Source organism: Marmota monax, unplaced genomic scaffold (genome assembly GCF_021218885.2).
Source record: "Marmota monax isolate L192 unplaced genomic scaffold, Marmota_monax_Labrador192_F-V1.1 WCK01_AAM20220418_F8-fsc00647, whole genome shotgun sequence".
In the NCBI taxonomy this organism is placed as follows: domain Eukaryota; kingdom Metazoa; phylum Chordata; class Mammalia; order Rodentia; family Sciuridae; genus Marmota; species Marmota monax.
This window is the reverse complement of record NW_026695061.1, coordinates 163,706-187,297: the sequence shown is the minus strand read 5'-3', so window position 1 is coordinate 187,297 and position 23,592 is coordinate 163,706. Positions and strand designations below refer to the sequence as shown.

Here is a 23,592-nt window from a genome sequence, read left to right as displayed (position 1 = left end):
GAAAGTAAATTAATTATCTGTTGAGAAATTTAACATCATGATTGAAAGACCTGTTTGGAGACAGCTTTAAAAGATTGCTGAGAGACATTAAGGACCTAAATAAATGGAGGTGTACTACATTCATTGATCAGAAGACTCACAAAGGTCAAGGTGTCAGTATTCTGGTAGTCGATCCCTAGTTTCACCATCACTATAATTACAAGGAAAAACCATCCCTCAAAGCTCTGTGGAGGGCTGGGGCTGTGGCTCAGGGGCAGAGTGCCTGCGTAGCATGTGTGGGGCCCTGGGTTCAATCCTCAGCACCACATAAAAATAAACCAAAAAAAAAAAAAAAAAGAATAAGAGCATTCTGTCCATCTACAACTACAAATAAAATAAAATAAAATAAGCAAAGTTCCATGGAAATGCATAGGACATAGACTTGCCAAAGCCATTTGGAAGGGAACAAAGATGGAGAACATATACTCCCAAACTACCTGCTATAATATAAAGGGATGGTAAAGACAACAGCATGGTTTTGCCTCAGAACAAGAACTATGGATCAGTGTATGAAACAGAAAGCCCAGAAAGAGACCTACACATACCCCATCAGTGGAATACTGACAAGGGCTATATAAAGTAATTCAGTTCACTAGTGGTCCTGGGAGTAGCGGACCTCCTTAAGGAAAAAAGCAAACAAACCTCAAAAGCTCACGCAACATCCAAACATGAACTCCAAAGAAATCATTGGTCTAAGTAAAATTCGCTGCATTTGTGCACTCAGAGAATCCACAGGAGAAATACTTTGTGTCGCGAGAGCAGGCCAGATTGTCTCAGTCGGGACACAAAAGCATGAATCAGAGTGGAAAAATAATCAATGCACTATTATCACAACTGAAAACCCTGGGCTTTTGCTGATCAGACACCAGGGTTCGGCATTTCTGTGGAGTGTGGGTTTCTAACCCCGAAGGGGAACTGACGTTGACTTGTATCAGCTCCTGGGACAGAAAACTGGGTCTGCTTACTGTCAGGCACAAAAACTCACCATATCATCCTGGGTTCTCCCTTTGACACTCTGCCTTTCTCCCACTTCTTGGCCAACTTCTTTCTTCATCCACCAGAGGCATGCCTGCCCGGGCAAACCTTCACTGACTCCATGTCAACTCTCAGGGACTGGGTGGCTGCCCCTCCTCAGTCCTCCCATAGCCCAGTAAACTTCCTCCATCACTCTCTGAGGCACGCATGCCTTTCTTGTCTTCTCCCTGCAGGATGGCTTCAAGTCATAACTGCGTCTCTTTTGGACATGGTTTGAGAGAAGCTCCAAGACCAGATCAGCCCTGTGTCCTTGCGGGTTTTGTGACACATGCATTACTAAATGGCAACCCCCACCTTAAGAACCACCTAAAAGACTCTGGAGGCCACACACTTCCTCCTTCCCCTCAGGGTAACTCTTTGCAGGGAGGACAATGGGGAAGAGGAAGAGGGGCTGGCAGTCAGTGGTGCAGACCCCACAGATAGGGTTAGCAAGCAGGGTGCACAACTTGGCAGCATCTCCTGAAACCCAAGCTTCCAGGATGGAGTTTGATAGAGTAGGATTAGGCGGCAGGAAGATTTCACTTTTGCTGCTTTGCCTTCCACCTCTGGCCCTTGCCCTCCATCTATCATGGTTGGCAAGCCCTCCAGGCCCCCAAACCCCTACCCACCATCCATCCACCAGATGAAGACCCACAAACAGATAGCATCTCACATAACCCTAAAGAGGAAAACATCTGCTATCAGAATGCATTCTGGATGCTATCACCCAGCTCATCCTCCTTCTTTGATGACCATTTTGGAAGATACACTGCCTGAGGGCCTTGACGTACTTCATCTTGTGAGTCAATCTGCTGGTGGTGGGGGCCCAGGTACACTCCTGTCTCTGGCATCCCAACCAAAGGAGAACTCACCATCAGCCTGAATACCTCTGCAATTTCTGTTCAGCCAGCAGCAACCTGGCTTAAGCCTTCTGGGAGGCCAGAAGAAGAAGAACAGGAAAGAAAGAGAAATTGAAGGGGTGGGAGTAAGGGACAGAGGAACACAGGGGACATCACATGTGAGAAATGTATCCAGTGCTTGAGCACAGTGTACTGGGCAGTTGAAGGGAGGAACCATGGGGCAGAGGCAGGGTGCTGGGGGTCCGGGAGAGGGTGTGCCCCCGTTCCCTTTCCACCCGGAAGAGCTGCGCTTAGAGATCTCTCCAAGACAGTCCTGTAGCTATTTCCAGACACCTCACACATTCCTGGAAGCATGAGCTACACCCCCTTTCTCCCACCTGCAGCCCTCGTGCGTCTGATTTCCCCTCAGTGCGTGGAGTGCACTCCAAGGGCAATCCAGCATGGGAAATTAGGTGTTGTTGAGGTGGTGCAGGTCACTGCTGTATTCCAAGCACCTGGAAGAGGGTCAGCGAGCACAACATAGCTGCTAATGGAGGTCACACATGCCAGTGATGGCGGCTGTACCTGTGGGATGAGGCTGTGGACACTATGTGGCAGAGGGTGAAAGGCCCACGAAAAGTCTCCAGGGAACTCATCTTGTCTGATATCATGGAGAACCCATGCAATGACCCAGGCTGGCCCAGGGATCCTGCTCTTGCGTGTGTGTTGGGGGGGTGGGGCAGTTCCACAGAATGCTGGCATTGTGACCCGGTTTTTCAGATGAGAACTCAGGCCTGGCCCCTGCCTCTCTGGTGGCTCACAGCCAAGCCTCGCTGTCTGTCTCTTTTCCTCTCTCACCATGTCAACTGCAGACGACACCAGAGTTCCCCAGGCCTGAGTTCTGAAGGGGCCACATATCACTCTGCTTTCCTTCCTAGGAGAGGCTACCGGACACTGGAAAACTGAGAACACAGAACTGCAGAAACAGAGCTGTGAATGGTGATCCAGCCCCCTCTGCTCGCCCCCGCCCCTGCTCTCCACCTTCTTTGGTCACGAGGCCTGAAATAAACGCTGGCACTCCTGACTGGTTTTGCTTTGTGGTGTTTGCTTTATCACTTTCAACTTTGATGCCAGCCTCGGGTGCACTGGGGGTGTTGGCTCCCGTGGGGGTGGGGCATGGGGGAGTAGTGAGCATCTTCCTCCACCCTATGAGGCTGTCCACCCTCCTCCTTGAGGCAGTGCTGTGTGCTCCTCCTTGGGTCCTGGTTGCAATGGATGGAGGCCAATCAGCAGTGAATTTCCCACAGCTGGCAGCTCTGACCCCCAGGGGGCACTTGCATGCAGGAATGAGGAGAGAACAACAGGTCTCTTCCCCCTGCAGTGCACACCAGCTTCACATCCCAGAAAACCTGGGCAGCGCTTATACATGGAAGGTGCACAGACAGGTGTTGGAAGAATCTGCAGATCTTTTTGACCCTTTAACCTTACAAAAAGGAGGTGGTTTTGTTAGAATTTGCAGCATCAGGAATCTCTAGGCCAATGCACCAACATATGGGATGTGCGTTTTGTATTAAATAGCCTAGTAGACAGGGGAACATTGAAAATCCTTCTGCCTGTTTCATGCAGCCCCCTCACAAAGCCTAGAGAGTGACAAAAGTTTGACCATGGTCTTCTGTGTGAACTCACTGTCCTTTTCTTGCTCAGAGGGCCAGGCCCTTTAGGCACAAATGACATGCAAGCCAGGTTCAGGCAGGCAGCCGCATTTTAAGTCGCATACCCTATTCCTATGTGCCTGGAGGGTAGCCAGGGTGGGAGCCCACAGAGGACTGGCAAAGCTGTTAATTTCAGTGTGGTCAGTGGCTCTACATATGGTGTCTTCACGGTCTCGCAGCCCTGATTTCCACATTTGAAAACAAGGGTGAATCAAACGACCTCACGTGGTTTGGTGAGTACTGAAAGAAGCCAGGTGTCCCAAGGAATGGAGTGTCCACACAAGAAGATACAGGACCCCAATTGCAAAGAGAAGAGAGAGACAGGGAACAGTCACGTTCTTCAATTGTTTCAGACTAAAGAGTCATACTTGCAATGTAGCAAGGCCTCTGAGAGATGACTCAAGAAACACACAGATAAGAACAAACAGACAGCAAGCAAGTTAGTAAAGAATGGGAGCACGACATTTGTAGACAAGCAACTGGCCAGTGCACAAGAAGTAGGAGCGCCACAGCACATATCATAATGCAAGCGCAGCAATGATCAAACTGACTGCATTTTTCAAGTATGAATTGGCAGCCCTTAAAGATTTTAATGGCACCTTATGGGCATCACATACTGAAGTTCTGCTGTTGGTATTGCAAATTGGTGCAGATCGTACACACTGCAACTGAGCAGGGATTAATTGCCCTGAAAACCTTTAGCTTACTGTGCACCTCCAGATGCTCTCTCCTGTCTGCTACTGATCAGAATCAGAAGCAGGGTGGTCGCTCTTGCATCGGAACCCTTTCTGGGTTCTAGAAAGCTTATTTCCAGTGCTGTTCATGCCAGGGGGTGTCCTCAAGGTCAGGACCTCGGAGAGTTCCCAGGAGCTGAGTCTGTGCCCTGGGGAGGCGCCTGATGCAAGAATGACAGCTAAGGGCCTCAGGGTCTCTGTGAGACACAGACATCTACAGCTTTGCTTCCTTCTAGTGCCCACCTTGCCTTCCACTCACACATGGAAGAGAAACCTGGACTGTGACTATGGATCCTTAGCAGAGCTGGGGTTCTACTCATTAGGAACTTAGGGGCCATTTCAGGGGTCATTCAGGGCCTCCCTGTCTGCTCACTGCGTTGGCGGAGCTGAGGATGGAGCTGGGGAGTGGAAAGTTATCACTGCTGAGTAACTGGGTTTGAATTTCAGGAAATCCCAACATTAGCAGAGTGCTAAACAGTCTTCCCTAAGGCTTGAGGCTCGTATATTCACCAGCAGAGCAACATAAAAATGAGAGGCCATCGAGTTCAAGTAGTCACCTGGTCATCTCCGTTAGAGCGGAAGGGTGGAGCTAAATGGATTCGTGGGAGGAAGGGGAGAGGAAGGGAAACAATGGCAGTACTCACTGAGGCATCTCGGTGCTTGCAGCTGTCATGAGTATTATCAACTGTTTGAACAGAGTGTACTCCTCTGCAGTACATGTGGTGGGAATCTAGGCCAGGGACACGGGGACAGAAGTTTCAAGAGGGGGCAGGTCCACAGCCTCTTTCTACCCAGCGGAATGAATAGCTCTGCTGGCCTCTGACAATACCTCCTTTTGGATAGTACACGCACATCACACTGCTAAGGGATCCTGGAAGTCTCTGGCATCCTGCCGCTGCTGAGTCCTGGCCTTCCCGCGTGAAGAAAGCTGCATCTCACTGGAGCCCTCAGGGTGGTGCCCTAGCTTTGCAGGGTGAGCAGTGCAATCTTTCATCCTTACCAGGGGAGAGCAACTTGAGGGCTTGTGGAGGCTGGTTTCCCTCCAGCGTGACAGATCACTGGTCTGGTGTGGGCCTGGGGTCCAGGTCTCTGGAGGTCACTGCTGAATGCAGCACACCCAGATCTGAGCCCTCTGTGCACACACTGGGCCTTCAACAAACACTTGAGGAGTGACAGAAACAATGTCAGGGCTAGTCACGAACGATTTTCTCCGTTTTCCCAGAGGAGGAGTGGCTCAGAAGAAGACACAAGGCCCTTCACTTATTGACATCATCTCAGACAACCCTCCCAATGGCACAGGCTGGCTCGGAGACACTGTTCTTCTGCTTCGGTACTGAAAGAACTGGTTCCAGACATGCTGCCCTTCAGAAGAATCGAACCCTTCAGAGGAGAATCAGGGTCAGCCTCTGCCTTGCTCACTGCCCTCTGCCAAGCCCAAGGTGCTGCTTCCATTCCTTTCCACCAAGTGAACCCCAGGCCAAGCCTGAAATCCTCAGGGCTCCCGATGGTCCACTGGTCACTCTTTTTTAAATATTTATTTATTTTAGTTCTGGTTGGACACAATACCTTTATTTTAATTATTTTATATGTGGTGCTAAGGATCGAACCCAGGGCTTCGCATGTACTAGGCAAGCACTCTACCGCTGAGCCACCACCCAGTCCACACTGGTCACTCTTCTTTCCTTCCTAGGGGAGGAGTCTGGTCACGTAGAAACCAAGACCATGGGAGCCACAGAGTCCCAGACTTTGAACAAGGCCCTTCTACTACCCCAGTTCCCTTTTTCCCCCATATCTTATTCTCTGGGCAGGAGATAAAAACACAGACACAAAACACAGTGTCTCTTTTGTACTCCTTGTCTGTTTCCCCAGGAATATTCACCTGCAGTGCCTTCTGGTTTGTGGGTTTGGGTGGAGCAGGCAGGGAGAGGGTTATTATGGAGGCAAAGCACCAGCACAGTACTTAGCCATCTGCGTGGGTACCCCTGGGCAGTGGAACAGTACTGCTTTTCCTCAGTCACTGTTTGGACAGCCCTGTGCTCAGTGGAAGGCAAACCCTCCGGTTTCAAACATTTCATTGAGGGTGGCTGTTGGGCAGGAGGAACTTGGGTCATAGCTGTAGGACTGGGGAAGAGGGTTGTGAGTTGAGGGGCAGGGAGGCGGGGTCAGAGGGAGGGAGGGTGTCCCAGAATCCGCAGGTAAAGCTTTGGAGCCTTGAAGTTATATCCTGACCACAACAATCCCCACCCTGCCCTCCGAGAGAAACCAACCAGCACACGGAATCACCCATCACCTCAGGTTGTTGATCTCATTTTACGATACCAGGATACCAAGGCTCTTCCCTTTGTAGGTTGCCCTTGTTGTGTATTACATCAAAACAGCTAAACCTGCCTCCTGGGACAGAGCAAAGTCCAGGTCTCCCCTAGACTTCTTGATGCTACTGGCTAAGGCTGCACCCCCTTGGGCATATTGCACCCCTTGGGCTTCTTGGCCCACTCCTAATGGATCTATGCATTCCTGGGAAACTCCAAGTCCAGCCTGCCCCTAGGCTTGGTGCATTTTGGCTGGGAGACGCACTGGGGAAAGGCGGGAAATGGGCAGGGGGCAGTGGCACTTACAACCCACTTTCTCTTCTGTCTTCCAGTTTGACAGGATTTTTCTACTGTAATATTTGAAATCCACAGCAAAACAAAGAGAATCATAGCAGACTCCACCCCTTTTAAATAACACTTTACTACAGACGTGCTTCGGATCTCCCTGTAATTTTCAGTGAAGTGTTATGGAGACACAGGAAGCATCCCTAATCTGTACTTGCTCCTCTCCTCCTTACTGGAGGTCCCCCAGCCAGGGTGTCTGAATACTCCCAAGGTTCTGTGCAGATTCAGAGCAACTCCCCCTCTGGCGGGGTGCTTCCCAGCTGCCTTAGAAAAGCTCCCCTGAGGGCTGGGGTTGTGGCTCAGCGGTAAAGCACTTGCTTGCACCCACATGTGAGGCATCGGTTCAATCCTCAGCACCACATAAAAACAAATACGTTAAAGGCAGTGTGTCCATCTACAACTCAAAACCACATTTAAAAAAATTTTTTAAACATATTCCCCTGAAGCTTCCAGTGACAATGTCTTCCCAGAATCCCAACCCAGAGCTCAGAAGCAAGCACATCTCAGCAGCTTTTACAGATAGCCCAGGACCCAGCCCTCTCATGCCTACATGTTTTCCTCCTGAGACAGATCCGCTCTCACAAGGGGAGCCAAGCTCTCCCTCTGTGTATTACCAGGAAGGGTCAGGAGCAACATCTGGGGATCCAGCCCTGCCCGAGTTAGGGGAGGTATCCACTGACACAGGGTGCTGGTCTTTCTCAGGGGCTATCACTCCCTATGGACTCTGTGACCAGGCATGGCTAGTGCAGATGGGGAGCAAGGCAGGACCAAGCAGAACTGAGTCCTGGGGAGGCCCATCCAATGGTCCTACCGGAGGTGGGGGTTGGGATCATCTGAACACACAGCACCCTGCAAAGTGGCCCAGCAACCATTTGCTCTGTCAAGCTGCTCCGTACCTGAAAGGCTCACTGTAGCCCCTGTATTCCAAGTGGGAATGGGAGTCATAGTCATGCAATGCTCCCTATGATCCTCACCTCCTGGCACTCACGGCCCTGTGAAACGCACTTGTGGTGGGCTTCTATCCAGCCAACTTTGGCAAGGGCGATGGTATGCCCTCTCTGTCTGAGGTTAGGCTATAACAAGAATGTGCCTTCCCTCTTCTGGGCCTTCATTCTCTCTCGGGCTCTTCCTGTGTGCTTGCCTGATGGAGAAGACCCGCTGGCAGGGAGCCGATGGCAGTCTCTGTCCACCAGCCAGAGAGGAACCAAGGCACTCATCCTACTTAAAGCCCATTAGAAACTGCCAAGACGCACAAGAATCCTTCCTCATCCAGGCCTACAGAAGAGACCGCTCTCCGTGTGCCAACACCTTGATGGCACTCTTACAAGTGACTGGGAAACAAGGGCCACGGTTAAGCCGTGCCTGGATCCCTAGTCCAGAAAACTCTGAGGGATAACCTGTCTATTGTTTCATGCTGCTGTTTCGGGGATGATTTGTTATGCATCGGTCAGTAGCAAGTAAGGCAGCGGGAATACCTGGGGCCTGCAGACTGTGCCAGAGATGGAAGGCCCCGCTCAGACTAGCTGGTGTGATTGGGTGCCATTTGGAACAGGGTGTGCCTAGCTTTTGGTCAGACTCAGGGACAAGTCCCAGCTTTGTTGCTAATCATCCCTTTGACCTTGAACAAAGCACCTGAAGCCTTTGGACTCAGACAGCGCTTCTGCAAAGTTTGATGGGCACTCCACAATCAAGACAGACTTAAATTAAGCACCCGTTTATGTACCTCTTGTGACAGTTTCTGGCACACTCTAGGCCCTTAGTAAATAGCAGCCATGACTTTTAATGCTGTTGATCCGGGACAATGCACCCTCTCTTGGAAAATCCCCAGGCACTCAGGAGGCTTCTAGTGCAGGCAAAATGTATTTTAGCGAGTGGCACCAAAGCATTTGTTCTCCAGGAAGGGAGGCATATCACAGTGCATACTTGTCGAAAGATTTCTGGTGTGAGGGAGGCAGCCCCATCGGGTTGGGGTCTGTGGCCATATCGTTTCTGCAGACACCAGATACACATTTCTCCCTCCCTCTTTCCCCTTCCCTCTGGCCTCTCTTCCTCCCTTCCTCCCAGCCTCCCTCTGTCCACACTCCCTCTTTCACCTCCTCTTTCTCCTTCTCCGGTGCCTGATTCCAAAGTCTTGTGGTCCATAATTCTCCCTCTTGTCCTTCATTTCACGAATGCTGGAAAGCCTGCCCTTCCCTGGCTCTCTTCCAGATAAAGCCCTGTCAGTGTCCTCGTCATGCAAGGTCTCCAGCCTCGCCCCGCCTCCCAGCCCACCCCACCCCACCCCACCGCCCCAGGCACAGAGGATGCTATAGGGGCATTGCCTTCTGGGGCACTGCTCAGGTGGGCGTCACTCCAGCCTCTCTGGAGAAGGTGAACTTAGATGGACCCATGTATGCACAGGGGCAGGAGCCTGGGGCAAGTTACCCTGGAGACTTCCATATTCATGAACCCCATCCTCAGGAGAAGATCATTCTGTAAGAGCTTCTCCCTGTCTCCTAACTCACCCCTTCCATCAGAACATCTTGACTCCTCCTCTCCCACAGCTCCAGACATGCTTAAACCTTGCCCTCATTCTCCCCAAAGAACTTCCAATCCTGCCCTGCCACAGGGCCTTTGCATTTATGACCCTTCTCTGGAGTCACCATTTCCTGACTCTGCCTTTCCCTTGTCCTTTGGGTCTCACCCCAGCCCTTGGGCACATGCCCTTCCCTCTGCCGTGCACACACATACCGTGTACTCTTCTCCATCATAGCTTTGTCCATTCTGATGAGTTCATTGTCATGGCCGCCCCCACTCAGACTGGTCTCTGGGGCAGGAGCTCTGCATTGTTCATCCTGGAACAACCGGTCCCTGACACAAGTCTTCACATACCAAATATTTGTTGGGAAGGTGAGTCAACAAGCATGTGTCCACTAAGCTTGTGTTGCACCTGGACTCTCTGATCTGGGCCAAGGGTGAGCAGAATCCTTTCATGTCCCCTCCTTGGAGCCCACACACTCCCACCAGCAGAAGCTGGATATTTCCAGAGTCATAGCCCGAGCAGCCACCCTGGAGGCTTTTCTGCATTCCAGAAGTGAATCTGGGATGGCCAAATGCAGGTAGGACAAAGGGCCCGACACTGCAAGGGACACAGAGATGGAAAATTCTGCCAGTGTTGCTTAAGAAGTCAAGGCGCAAGGAACAAAGTGATAAGGCCAGCTTGATCCCTCTGTCCCTTCAGGACAGTGCTAGGGGGTAGGCCCCTTGACTTGATGTCACCACCCTGCAAACAATTAGATGGGCACCACCCTGCAACCAAGGAGATGGGCAAGGGGTGGCACGACTTGGCACACAGCAATACAACCTCAAGTGACAAGAGATTTAATGGGGCAGGGTGAGGTGATGAGGAGGTGACTCCTCTATGACAGACAGACAGACAGACACACACACACACAGACACGCACGCACGCACGCACACGCACACACTCAGGACAGTCCCAGAACCCCTCATTCCCCACACAGCAGAGGCTGAATACACAAGGACACAGCCTCATGCACAATGACCTGAGTGGAACTTGGCTGCTGTGGGTGTGGGCCCTGGCTGCCACGACAGTGCTCAGGCTCTCTTTGCCATGATGAAGTGTTTGCTCGGGCCCCTTTCAGCTCCAGCACAAGACACGCTTCAGCTGTCAATCCCAGTCCTAGTCTCAGTGTCCTACTGGACTGTCTTACCAGAGTGGTGCATGTCTTCCTTGTGACCTTGAGGAAGGTGGCATACCTTTCTGAGCTTGCCTTTTGCCATCTACATAATGAAAGCTTTGACTGAGTGATCTCCAAATTATAATTTTCTGCACATTCACTGATCTCATGCCTCAAGGCACAGGTACATGATGCCCAGCCTGCAGCCTAGTGAAAATTCCCCTGAGGGCACTGCTGCCCTTAGGGCCATATCCTGCCCCACTCCCTGCTCCATCCCCAAAGTGCCTGCTTGACATTAATGTCCTGTCTTTCTGCCCAAAGGTATCTCCTTTCACAGCCCAGAGCTGCAAAATTGGCGGGCTGCCCAGTGTCCCAAGGCCCAGAGCCTTGGGGACAGTATCAGTACCTTAACTTCCTGGACAGACTTCATAAGCTCCAGACGGTCCTGTGCACACCTGGGAAGATCCTTGAGACCTGGACATTGGAACACATCTAGCTCCCCAAGGAGCTCCCTCCCTCTAGAGAACCAGGACAGCAGAGCTCAGAGTATCTGTGGGACACAGCTTTCTATCCCTGGCTGCCTCCTGGGAGCCAAGCTTTACTTCTGCCAATGCACAGAACAGAAACTGGCGTCTGCTTATTTGCAGTTGCAAAGTCCCCACACTTGCCTGGTCTCGCGCTCCCAAGGCTCTTCATCCTCCCCCTTTGCCAGTCTAGCTTCATTCCTCACTCCTCCAGGCACTGACTGCTCTGGAACACTCCCCGGCTCCACTGGAATCCGCAGGGCTGCAGAGTGCAGCGTCTGAGCCCTCTCATGGCCACTAATCTTCTCCTGTCACTCTCAGTGAACTTGCGCCTTTCTTGGCCTCTCCCCAACACAGGCCTGCAGACCATCTCTGAGGTCAGGCTCTCGGGAATGACCAGCCTTGGGCCTCCACTGCCTCCGGAAAGGAGTCATTTACACAGCACCTCTCATATTTCAATCATCAGGTTGGCAAAAGTTGAGGGCACCAAACACATCAGGAGCCGCGGTGGGGGACAACCAATAGGATCCTATGCTGCTCCTGGGACTGTGGATTGGTGCCACCTCCTTGGAGACCCACCCATAGGTGGTTACTCAGTGTTTGACGGCATGTGTGCCTTGGACCCCAAATTCCACTTCCGGGTACCTTTTCTAAGGAAACACAGCTCCTGGCAACAAGGACACTGAAGGAACACTTGAAAACGTTGAAATTGTAAAGGAAAACAAATAAACCTGCACAAAGGTCCTTACGTGTGGAAATAAAGAATCATGTCAGGGAGACCCAGAAGGGCTTGGGCAGCCAAGGTAAGATGGCGAGTGAGGGGGCAGGGCCAGAACAAAGGAACGTGGCGAGGGTCTTCTAATGAAGTCAATTTGCTGGTTGACGAGAAGGGCTTGTGCACACAAGCAGGGGACACAGTGAGACAGACACGTCACACTCACGCTCTTAAGGGGGGATCCAGCAGAAAAAGTAAAACAGACAGGTGGACGGAGGGGGCTCCCATCAATACTAGTGAGGAGAGTGTGGACAGGGAGGAGAAAAGGAAAGAAGGGAATGCCAAAGAACACAAAATACAAGCAGAGCCCCCCCCCCCCACCACCACCACGGATTCCTGGCTCTGGGGCCCCTTTTCTTCAGAGAAGTCTTTCTCTGTGGCTTTTGCAGTAAACCTGCTGCTTGCTTGCTATCTCTGTGTCCCGCCCTTCAGTTCTTTGCTGAATGCAGACAGTGAACCCAGCACCCCTAGAGGGTAACGTTGGCACATTCTGGAGAATGCTAGGTAGAAGGTAAAAGTGATGGGACAGTTCTCCAGGAACGCACAGGACAAGTTCACCCGGACTTCCTGCCAAATGCAAAATCCAAGTTGCCGCACTACATGTGGCGTGATCCAGTGTGTTTTACAGCCCCGTGAAACAGAGCCAGGCATTTCCACAGGGGTATTCGGGTGTATGTGAACACACGACTGGAGAATACTTGAGGAAACACACCAGGCTGAAGGTGAGGAGACTGGTGATGGAGTGGGATGGAAGAGGGACACCACCGTTTTATCTGTGTTCTTTAGTGGGGTTCGGGGAGATTGTGTGCAGGGGTTATTTTGTGTAAGCAAGACAATATTTAAAACTGTGGCAGATCTGTAACCAGCAGGTGTTCTGAAAAAGGGATCTGTTACTATTGTCAATAATAAGAATCACAACCCACTTGGAAGAGTTTCTGAGAAACTGCTTGCAAGCCCACAGAATTTTATTGAGACCCTCCCGCGTACCTAGTGCTTCCCCGTAGATAATTACCTGCAGTTCACCCTGTGGAATCCCAGGGCTGGCGGGATACAGCTGGGCCCTTCTCCCTGGAACATGCCCTCCAAATGAAGGTTTCCAATTTTCATCCCTATACTCTTTGCATTTCAGCACCTTATGAAGTTGGGAGCTGTCGTGGAGAGCACTTCTTGAGGTGAATCCCACCCACAGCACAGGAGTCTCCTTAAGGAAGCTCCATCCCACCCACACCCTCCGGGTCCATTCAAGGCAGGTGCCCAGAGGCAGCTTATTTTCTCCAGGACACTCAGGAAGAAAAGGAAATCCACAGAGGCTGGGCAGGGCTGTCAGCCTCACCCCACATTGGGTTCTGGGGGAGTGTGCAGCCTGACCACCAGTAGCAGCCCCAGACTCATTGCTCAGCAAAATCCCAAGGTGGGTGTAATAGTCTGCTCTGGCTGCCACAACAAAACACTACAAACTGGGTGACTGCAACAACAGAAATTTATTTTCACAAGGTTCTGTAGGCTGGGGACTCCAAGGTCAAGGACTTTTGCAGCTTGGTCTCATGTTTGGCCTCCTCCTCACTAAGTCCTCCTGTGACCTTTCCATGATGTGTGTGCGTGTGTGTGTGTGTGTGAGGGGGGTGTGTGTGTGTGCGTGTGTGTGCACAGACAGACAGTAAGTTCACTAGGGTCTCTCTGTAGAAGGATATTAGTCCTATCACATCAGGGTCCCACCCTTCATGGCCTCACTGAACCTTACTCGGCCTTAAAGGCTCTGGCTCCAAATGCAGTCACAATGGGAGTGAGGACTTCATCACATGAATTGGAGTGGAGGGAAGTACAATTCAGTGCATAGCAAGTAGTAAATATTTTGCTGCTGATTTGACTTTCTAGTGACCCTGCTCCCCGGCCATCCAGATCACAGATGTCACTACCTTCAGATACTGAAAGATATATCCGGCCCCTCATCCTAACCTAAAGCAGCCAACTACCACTCCCAGTGTTACCAATGAAGTGGGGGAGTGGGTACCCCGCCCATGAACTGCCACTGTTTTTAGCATCACCAATGACATCAGAATCCCTGGACCTGACCATGGGTACAACCTAGAGCCTCTGAGAGGACAAGATATGGGAATGGATCCCCAGAACTGATTGATTGGGCCCTGAGAAAGCTCACTCAGAATCTCCAGCATAAGGGGCTCAGAGGCTCTGGGGTGCTGGGGGGAGTGCACAAAGTATCCTGTTCTTCTTCTGCCACCTGGTGGTTAGTCAGTATGTTGACAAGTGCACAAAAGGAAACCTGGAGTTTGGGGGTCTTAGATAGAATCTGGCCTTTCTCCCTGGGAGTTTAGGGGTCTGACCAGGAACTAGGAAGAAACTCCTCACTTACCAGTCAAGTTTCCTCACGTGAGGATTAAACGTGTGCAGAGAAATGACAGTGTAGTGATTTGGGTCTTCGTTTCTATCCATTATCTTTTAAGTTGGCAATTTACACCAAGCCTGCAGTTTAGGACTTAAACCCAACCCACACAATGTAGCTAGCTGCAAGCCAAACAAGAACCATCGCTTTCACTTGTTCACTGGTTCATGTTCCACACACTCCTCTTTTTCCATGGAGTGCAGTAGGAACAAGCCTCGTTGGAGTGGAGTCACGGGAAGGGAGATGTGGAGGACAGGGCAGGAGACCTTTTCACTTTGGGGAGGAGTTTCTGAGTATCTGGCACAACTTGCCCAGAGACTCACAAGGTTTTGGTAAAAAGTTGTGTGTAAATCAGGTACTCACGTACTGGACAGCTCAGGGCTCTTGTGCGTCTGACTTGTACAAGACCCCATGAAGGACAGAGCTGTCTGGGACCGCTGGCACCCTCCTCTCTAGGCCATCCTATACACGTGATGGCTTGGTCAGCAGCTCTAATGCTGTTAATGGTCTCCTTTTAAAGCCAGTGGCCACCCGTCTGATGGGCAGGGGTTCTGCATGTGAAATCCCATCTGCAGTGTCGGGGGTCTTGGTGATATGCTTCCCAGCTCTTTCCCCAATCCTATCTCTAGTACTCTGGGTCTGTCTAGAATGCTGGTGTGACACACCCTGAACAGAAGTGATGGCTGAGGTTTCCTCAGGTTTGCAGTTGATATGTATTCAGGGGTCAAATAAGTCTCCCTGCAGTTGCCTCTGCCCTTTGAAGGGAAACCCGTCCATTACTCACAAATGACTCATTTTGTACATGAGAAACACCCACGTCATCCATAAGGCTTGGCTGTGAAATGTGTGGAAAGCTACGTAGAGTTAAAGGACAATAGTGCTTCATGAAGTCAGGTGACAAAGAACACCCAGTTTGCCTGGTACTGAAGGATCTTCCAGGACATAGGACTGGCAGTGAGAAAACTGGGGTGGTCTCAGACAAACTGGGACAGTGGATGGCCACCACACAGGGGCAAAGGGACATGGTCACACATGGTGAACTACCCCTAGGTGTCTGCACACCCTGTTCTCACAGTGGGGCCCCTCTGTGCTTTTCTTCTCAACCAGCAGAAACCTGGCTTGGGATGGCCTGCTGGGGAGGCCAGGGGAGATAAGCAAAGGAAGCAAAGACAGATTGGAGGGGTGGGAGTAAGGGATCCAGGAATACGGGGAACGTCACATGTGAGAAATGTATCCAGTGCTTAGCAGAGTGTACTGGGAAGCAGAAGGGAGGAACAGTGGGGCAGAGGCAGAGGGGCTGGGGGTCAAGGAAGGGACGGGTCTTTGTTCTCTTTGCGCCCAACCAAGAGAGGAGCTTAGCAGGTCTCTCCAAGGGTTGGTCCCTCCAGGCACTTCGCGCACACCTGGAAGCATGATCTTCACTCCTTTTCTCCCACCTGCTGACCTGGTGAGTCTGATTTCCCTCCAACGTGCAGAGTACCTCTGAGGGGCTGGGCGTGGGGTGGTGTAGATCACTGCTGTGTGCCCCACACGTAGAACAGGGTCAGGACAGCACATTGTTGTTGCTAAAGGAGGTAACAGGTGCCAGTGATGGCAGGGACGTTTGGGATGAGGCTGTGGGTCTATATTTGCAGACCGTGAAATTTCCACGAAAAGGCTCTGGCAAACCAGTCCTGTCGGACACCGTGGAGAACCCATCCGATGACCCAGGCTGGCCCAGAGATCATGCTCATGCACATGGGTCTTGGAAGAGATGGTTCCACAGACTGCTGGCTTTTGTGACCAAATCTTTCAGGTGAAAGAGCTCAGAGCCAGCCCCTGCTGCTGGCTGCTCAGCATCAAGCCCGGCTATCTCTTCTCCTCTCCCACATGACAACTCCAAGGCAGGCCTGAGTTCTGAAGGGGCCACATATCACTCTGCTTTCCTTCCTAGGAGAGGCTACCGGACACTGGAAAACTGAGAACACAGAACTGCAGAAACAGAGCTGTGAATGGTGATCCAGCCCCCTCTGCTCGCCCCCGCCCCTGCTCTCCACCTTCTTTGGTCACGAGGCCTGAAATAAACGCTGGCACTCCTGACTGGTTTTGCTTCGTGGTATTTGCTCCGTCGCTTTCAACATTGATGCCAGCCTCGGGTGCATTGCGGGTGTTGGCTCCCGTGGGGGTGGGTCGTGGGGGGAGGTAGTGAGCATCTTCCTCGGCCCTATGGGGCTGTCCACCCTCCTCCTTGAGGCAGTGCTGCGTGCGCCTCCTTGGGTCCTGGTTGCAATGGATGGAGGCCAATCAGCAGTGAATTTCCCACAGCTGGCAGCTCTGACCCCCAGGGGGCACTTGCATGCAGGAATGAGGAGAGAACAAGAAGTCTCTTCCCCCTGCAGTACACACCAGCTTCACATCCCAGAAAACCTGGGTAGCGCTTATATATGGGAGAGGTAGTGAAAGGTGTTGGAAAAAATCTGTGGATCCTGAGAAAAGGCGTCAGAGTCCTGTGATTCTAAACAGCTCCCAAGCACCCCTGCCCCTCAAGACAGAGCCCCTCCAACAGAGGTCCTTTTCTGTGAGCAGACTGTTCTTTTTCATAGAATGAGACATGTTAGTCTTCCTGAGGGGGCCTCCATGTGTACTGTAGCCTATTATCCTCTGAGCAAATCTATAAGGGAAATTGGAGCATTCTTATCTTTGAATCTGGCAAAGTGTTTGAGGCCATGTTGGGAACCGTGACTCCAAGAATCGCTAGGCTGGTGGAGTGATGGTGGGCCTGGGGACACAGGAATGGGTGAGTGGATGTCACAGAGGCCCCATCAGATCACTTTCTCCTGTTTTCTTAATGAATGGGGAGTTGGGTCTTTTGGGGCTCCCTCAGCCTTGCAAGACCAGCAGCTTCATTGTCTCCACCTCCCCCAGGGAGAGCCACACTCTGGAGGAGCCTCTCCCCCAGCTGCCTGACCCTCCTCCCTGCTGACACATGCTCGGGCTTCCTCATGTTTCCCTCCCATCAAGGTGAAATAAATCTAGAAATAATTGCTGGTGTTTGCATCATTTTCTCTCCCACCCCTCCCCAGAAGGACATTCCTCTCACTGGGATGAGGATGGCATTTGGGGAAGGGGAGGAGGAGCTTAGGAACGACCCACGTGGTTGGGCCCACGCACTTGGTCCTTGTCATGGCACAGCAATGCTTGGATTAGGTACCTGTTAGGAGACTGTGGCCTGAAGATACTGCATTTCCACAAATGTTTTGTAATGACTTTGAGGGGAATTCAATGTAAGACTGAACAAAAATATTCTCTCTCCCCCTCTGGCCAAACATACCCTGACCTTGTGTCTGACAGTGGCTCTGGGCTGCAAATGGGGAGTAGGTGCCTTGGGATCCTGAGAAAAGGCCTTAAATGGATGCACACATAATCAACTCCAACTGGCCACACCCCAAAGGAAGGCACAGCCCCCCCCCAAAATACTGCTCCCGTTCCCCTCTGACTGCATGCTCCCATATTAAAACACCCCGCCCCCACCAGCCTGTCCTTGATGTCAGCAGAAGAAAGCAAGCGAGGGGTGACAGCGCAGCGTCCTCTTGACTCCCTGTGTCCTAGAGGAGACCCTGAAGTTACCGGTGCCAGATCCTAAGCCCTGCGTATCAATCAGGCAAACGGCTTCCCAAGGCCTACAAGGGGGTTTGTAGAATGTGCACATCCACCTCAAGGAACAAAGATAACACAAGGCCAAAGAGTAGGATCGCTGTACCACCAGGGGCCGTTCTAAGGCATGGAAAACACCCATCCTTGACACACCATGCTATGCTGGCCACTGTGAGCTTGGCAGGCTCGTGCTTTCATCACATCCCCCCCCCACCCCCACCCCCCCGCTCAAAAGCCCTCTGTGGCATCCAGGGCTAACCAAATGGGGTTTAAGTTCCTGGGTCTGGCCCTCAGGGCTCTTCCTGCCTAGGCTAGTGCAGAATCTTCCCTTGCCCCTCCCAACAGTTTTCTTGGGACATCAATGGGATCGCTTATTGCAACCACACACCCAGGCCTTTGGTGTTTTAGAAACATAGCTGTAATCATGCCAGCACCTTCATTATGCTCTTCCTAAATAGAGGGGAGAATGTCTAAGTTCAGCAGTTTCTGGGAAACAGCTCTCATAAGTGGACCCTCACCCCTCACCTGTCACTCCCTAGAGATGAGAAATCAAAAGCACTTGGTATGTGCAGTGTCCAACCTACACAGGGACCGGAGTCCAGGACAGCTTTCAGACCTGCTGCAGCTGGAGTCTTCTCCCGGCGGCTCATCTCAGAGCCAAAAGCAGCTGCTTTCCAACAAGTCTTTTTCCACTCCGAGTTCTTTCCTCGGCCCTAATGTCCACCAACTGAGGCTCCCGGCTCCCGCACATGTCCTCACTCCCCAGAGCATGTCTCTCAGGTTTCCACAAGTTCTAACCTTCCACTCCCACTGAAGAACATGGAATCCTCCCGGTGCCTGCCTTACCCGGCCTCAGGGACTTTGTACTTACTACTCTTTAAGTGTTTCAGATCTCACACGGCAGGCACCTCATGACAAGGAAGCCTCCTGGCTCCCAGTGCCCACCTCCCGGAGTTAAATGTCTCTCCTCTAGGCTCCCTCGCCACCTCATCCCAGCATTTAACACACCAAACTGCCACATCTGGCTGCTTCACTTCCATGACAGCCCCATCTAGACTCTCAGATGGGGGCCACAGGACGAGACCGGTGAATTCTTGTATCTCGGGTGCCCAGCAAAGTGCCTCACCTATCATAGGCGGTCAGTAAGTGTACGTTGAATAAAGGAGTCCATGAGCAAGGTGTCTCATTCATGAAATTTTTATTTCCCCCTACATTCCAGAAAACTGTGCAGATACAAGTAAATATCCATTGTTTTGGGGACGTCAGACGCTGACCAGCTCTTTATTTTATCTTTATATTTGGACGGGGAATCATTGCACTGTCAAGTCCTTCCAACTTTCAAACTATGACTTATTCCAATCCTCTAATATGTTCCAGACATACAATGATTATAGTCTCCCACTGTCTTTCACACAACAGCACATCTCTCCTAAAACGGAAACGAAGAAGAGGAAAACATTGGAACCCAGATGCTCAACTTAAATGCTCGATGGAATGTCCAGAAAACCAAGGATTTTGAAAGATTGGTTATGTCTGACTTTCATTTCAACTGAGGTCTAATGATGCCGTCCTTTCTTGGTGTTTTAGCTTTTGCAGTGGGGGTGGGGTGGGGGTGGGGGTGGGGAAGGTACCCAGGGCCTGGCACATGCCAGCAAAGTGCTTCACCATGGAGCTACATCCCCAGCCTGTATCATTTAACCTGAAACCAATCCGTGTCTATCCGATATTTGTCTCTAGAAAAGGGGGCAGGGGGGTGGGGGGCTAAAGCAAGCAGAACTTTGAAATGTGCAAACTGAAAGCTCAGTCACCAAGAACCACAAATAGCACTGGAACACGACTGTCATGGGCAGTTTGTTCTCCCTAAGCCCACTCTACCCCTGGACTCTTCACAGGTCAGAGCCTGGCTCTTTCTCTGCTCCAGGGCCTCTTTTTCTACCCACAAGAAAACAAAGTGAAGACTCGGCCTCAGCCTCCCCTGCTGGCAGCAGAAGCCCCTGATGCTAGCCCGAGATGGGGACCTTTCCTGGCACTGTCCCCGGTACTGATCATTTCTCCCACCATGGCTCTAGCCCTGGCACTGGCATTTGCTTGCATGGGTACTGGTGCTGATGCTTGCTTGCTTCAGCCATGGCATAGGCCCTGGATCTGGAACTGGCGCTAACACTGGCACTTGTCACATCACCAACAGCAGCTGTGTCTCAGGCACCAGGTATCTCCTCCTCTTCTTTCAATGCCTCATTTACTGCCACGGGAAGGATCTGGGGTAGGTGTCATTCACCTTGGCCACAAACTCCGGGATTTCCATCTGTCTTGCTTCCTTTGAGAGCCCCACAAGCACACCGAGCACAGGGGCCTGCTGTTGCACACCTACTGGCGCACCACGTACTCGTGTTGCACACACGCTTTGGTGACGAGCTTTGGCGACGGCTCCCCACAGATGAAATGCTTTTTAGGCGGATATACCTGCAACACCCTCAACACCTCCCAGAACACCTCCTCAGGGACACTGTTTCTGGCCTGCATGAAGATCGAGTCCAGGGTAATCATCGGAAGCCCAGTCTGTGGCGGGCCCTGGTCGCCTGTCAGGCCCCAAAGCAGGGCCACATCGGTTTTTCTGATCAGGACATAGGAGTGCTCTGTCGCATCAAGTTCCTTCACCTAGGACCCAAAGACTAACTCGGGGAGGTCAGAGGCTCTCTTGAAAATCGACAATCTCGGGGAAGAAGCTCCTGTACCTCTGGATGACATACTTCAGCATGTCTGCCCTTTTGATCAGCACCGTCTTCGCGTTCTTAACCAGCAGGTACTGCACCAGCAGCTCAGCTACTTTCTAGCTCCCGGGGTCTCTGGGCATGCGCATCAGGGATGTTGGGGCCCGCGGGGTACTCGGCGCTGGGGGCCCTAGGGGTTGCTGGGGTCCACAAAAGCAACTTGCAGAAGCACCTGGGCGGGGGCTATGTGCCTCCGAAGAAGTGCTCTCGGGGCTGCGGGGAGCAGAGCACTTAGCGGCCCCGCGGCAGGCGCCCCCGTGGGGATCTCTTGGGCAAGGAGGAGAGGAGGAGGAGGAGGCCAGGGGGCCTCTGAGACCCGCAGGCCCTGGGTGTCACCTCTACCGCGGACGTTCTCACCTGCGGCTTTGGCTGGCCCAGGAAGCAGGAACTCTGGGAAGAGATGCGCGTCCACGGGCATTCGGCGGCCGGCCGGAGCGCTGTGTGTGAGGCCGCGAGGGCTGTGACGTCGCCGCAGATGCTGCGGCCGCCGCCGAGAAGACCCGGAGCCCCAGGGTCTGGAGTCGGACGGAGGCCGCCGCCCTCAGACCCCGAGGACCAGGCGGCGGGGAGGGGAGGGGGCTAAGCCTCCTCTGCCCGGGTCTTCCCGGAGCTGTGGGAACGCGCGGCCGCCGCCCCGCAGTGCCCCTGCCGATAGGGGACGGTACTGCAGGCTGGGGCCAGAGGGATGCGGGGGCGCTGCTGCCAGAGCTGGGCTGGCTGCTGGGAGGCTTGCGGGGGGCCACAAGCCTCAGGGCCAGGCCCAGGGGAAACCCCCAGGAACTGGTCACGGTTACTGGGAAGAGTCGGATCCTTCTGGAGGATCATCGCCTCCCTCTTCCCCTTGTGGAGAAGGCTCCTTTGGAGTCGCCTCTGGTCCCCACAGTAGCCTTTTCTCTAGCAGTGGCCCCTGCCGCTTCAGCTCCAGGTACCCCACCTGAAGTCCCAGGCGTTGTTGGGCGCCTGGCCCCTAGGAAGCACTTAACATCCTTCCTTTGCGTGCCTTTCATTATTCGAGCCTACCCCGTGTCTTGTCCTCACGGCCTGTACACTGGGGTCACCACCGTCACCCAGGTGTAGAGCAAGGACCTGGGCAACAAGCGACCTTGGCGGAGAACTGCAGGCGGGCATAGTTCTTGTTCTTGGTGAGCGGTGACTCGGGTGGGGGGGGGCGGGGGGGATTGGCAGTTCTTTTGTGTACTATTTCTCTCCTAGTCGGGGCAGACAGTCGTTGTTAATTATAATCTCACTTTCCCAGTCAATCACCATTCTTCAAGATGCCTTCTTACTTGTTACTTGTTCCTCTTACTCCCATCTTACTGGGCCTCATTCTTCCTCAACAAACTGCTTTCTTCCACTTTGCCTTTCATCTGAGGGTCACCCAGGAAACCCCTGGCTCTGAGGTCAGCCCCTAGGAATCCCATCAGTAACAAGAAGATGTCTCCAGCCCGGCAAGTGCATCCATTTATTGTCCTGTCGTGCAGCACGATTTAGCACTCCTGTTTTTCACCTGACCCTTTCTAGGCAGTATCTGGTGGAACCTCCTTCCACATCCCTGAACAGTCTGTCTCTTTTACGGCAGCACTTTTTATACCTCACTACAACATTTACTCAATTTCCATGCTACTGCTTCAGGGTTTTCAGATTTTCTTTCATTGCTCAAAATTCCATTGCTGTTCATTTCAACATAGAGATTCAGAATTGTTCTTACTTTAAGTCCCCCCTCATTATTCTTCCCTTTCAAAGGTTCTTCAAACACTGTGGTGGCTCACTCCAGTAATCCCAGTGACTCTGGAGGCTGAGACAGGACACTGGCAAGTTCAAGAAGCAGCCTGAAGGAGTTAGTGAGGCCCTGTCTCAATAAAATATAAAAAAGGACTGGGGATATCGCTCAGTAGCAAGGAGCCCCTGGTCCCGATGCTCAGCACCCACACAACCCTGCTCACTCATGCGCACGTGCGTGTATGCGCGTGCACGTACACACGTTGTGAAATTCTTCAGATATTTTCTCTATATGAAGGTCAGGTCAGGATCACTATTTCAAGTTAAAGAAAATCCTTCCTTGAATATTAACTAGAATTGTTTAGGATGTACCATTGACTATGAGCAGAAGTAACATTGTTAAAGTAAGGAGGCTTCTCATCCAAAACGCCACATCTTCTTTCATTGATTCAGGTTGGTTATCGGAATTCTTTAGTTTCTCTTTTGTAATTTGCCTTCTATATCTTTCTTTCATTTGTCAGCAGAACTTTTAATTTCATTGTTGCTATGAATTAGAGAGTTTCCCATTGTATTGTCTAATTATTTCTGCTGTATAGGAAGCCTAGTGGTTTTTGCATATTTTATCTGGTATATGGCCATCTTTAATAACAAGTCTCCATAATTAATAATGCTGTTTCAGTGGATTCTTTTGCACATTCTTGGTAGACAATCACATTGCATATTACAATGGAAGTCCTCACTTTCCTCTTTCTTATTCCATTGACTGGGACTATGGTACCACATGCGCCGTCATTTGAAACTTGCTTTCTGAGAATTTCTGCTTTTAGTGGAAAGGACCCTATTGGGGCTAATTACTGTATGCTGTTGGTTTCTGGTGCCACCCTTGCCAGTTATCAACTCATTGTCTGTCAAACCCAAATCAATCCTTCTTTGCCCTGCCTTTTAGTGCATGCTCAAGCTGATCTCTGTTAACCTTTCTCCCATGCCAGCTAACTGAGCATCAGACTTTGTCCAGAGCACTGGAGGACCTGACAGATCCCAGCAGGAAAGTACTTCCTGTCTAACTGCTGTCTCCCAATTGAGGTGACTCACTGTAGGA

The 23,592-nt window shown here is 51.7% G+C and overlaps 1 protein-coding gene and 1 long non-coding RNA gene across 4 annotated transcripts in view; one reads left to right on the top strand and one right to left on the bottom strand.

Annotated features, from left to right (window-relative positions):
- Nucleotides 1-21,392, bottom strand: part of LOC124081584 (doublesex- and mab-3-related transcription factor C1-like) — a 37,850-nt gene extending 16,458 nt beyond the window's left edge. For both annotated transcript variants that reach the window (XM_046427808.1, XM_058573731.1), the window contains exon 1: nucleotides 21,132-21,392. The gene's annotated coding sequence lies outside the window, so the exon portion shown is untranslated. The remainder of the gene's footprint in view (nucleotides 1-21,131) is intronic.
- Nucleotides 11,521-16,113, top strand: LOC124081585 (uncharacterized). Of its 2 annotated transcripts, XR_006848085.2 has the most exons (4): nucleotides 11,521-11,997; nucleotides 12,598-12,691; nucleotides 13,099-13,380; nucleotides 16,005-16,113. It is a non-coding gene; the product is annotated as an uncharacterized LOC124081585 (long non-coding RNA). The 2 variants fall into 2 exon arrangements; XR_009225255.1 differs by lacking the exon at nucleotides 16,005-16,113 and having other exon boundaries at nucleotides 11,522-11,997; nucleotides 13,099-15,636.
- Nucleotides 21,393-23,592: the final 2,200 nt, after the last annotated feature.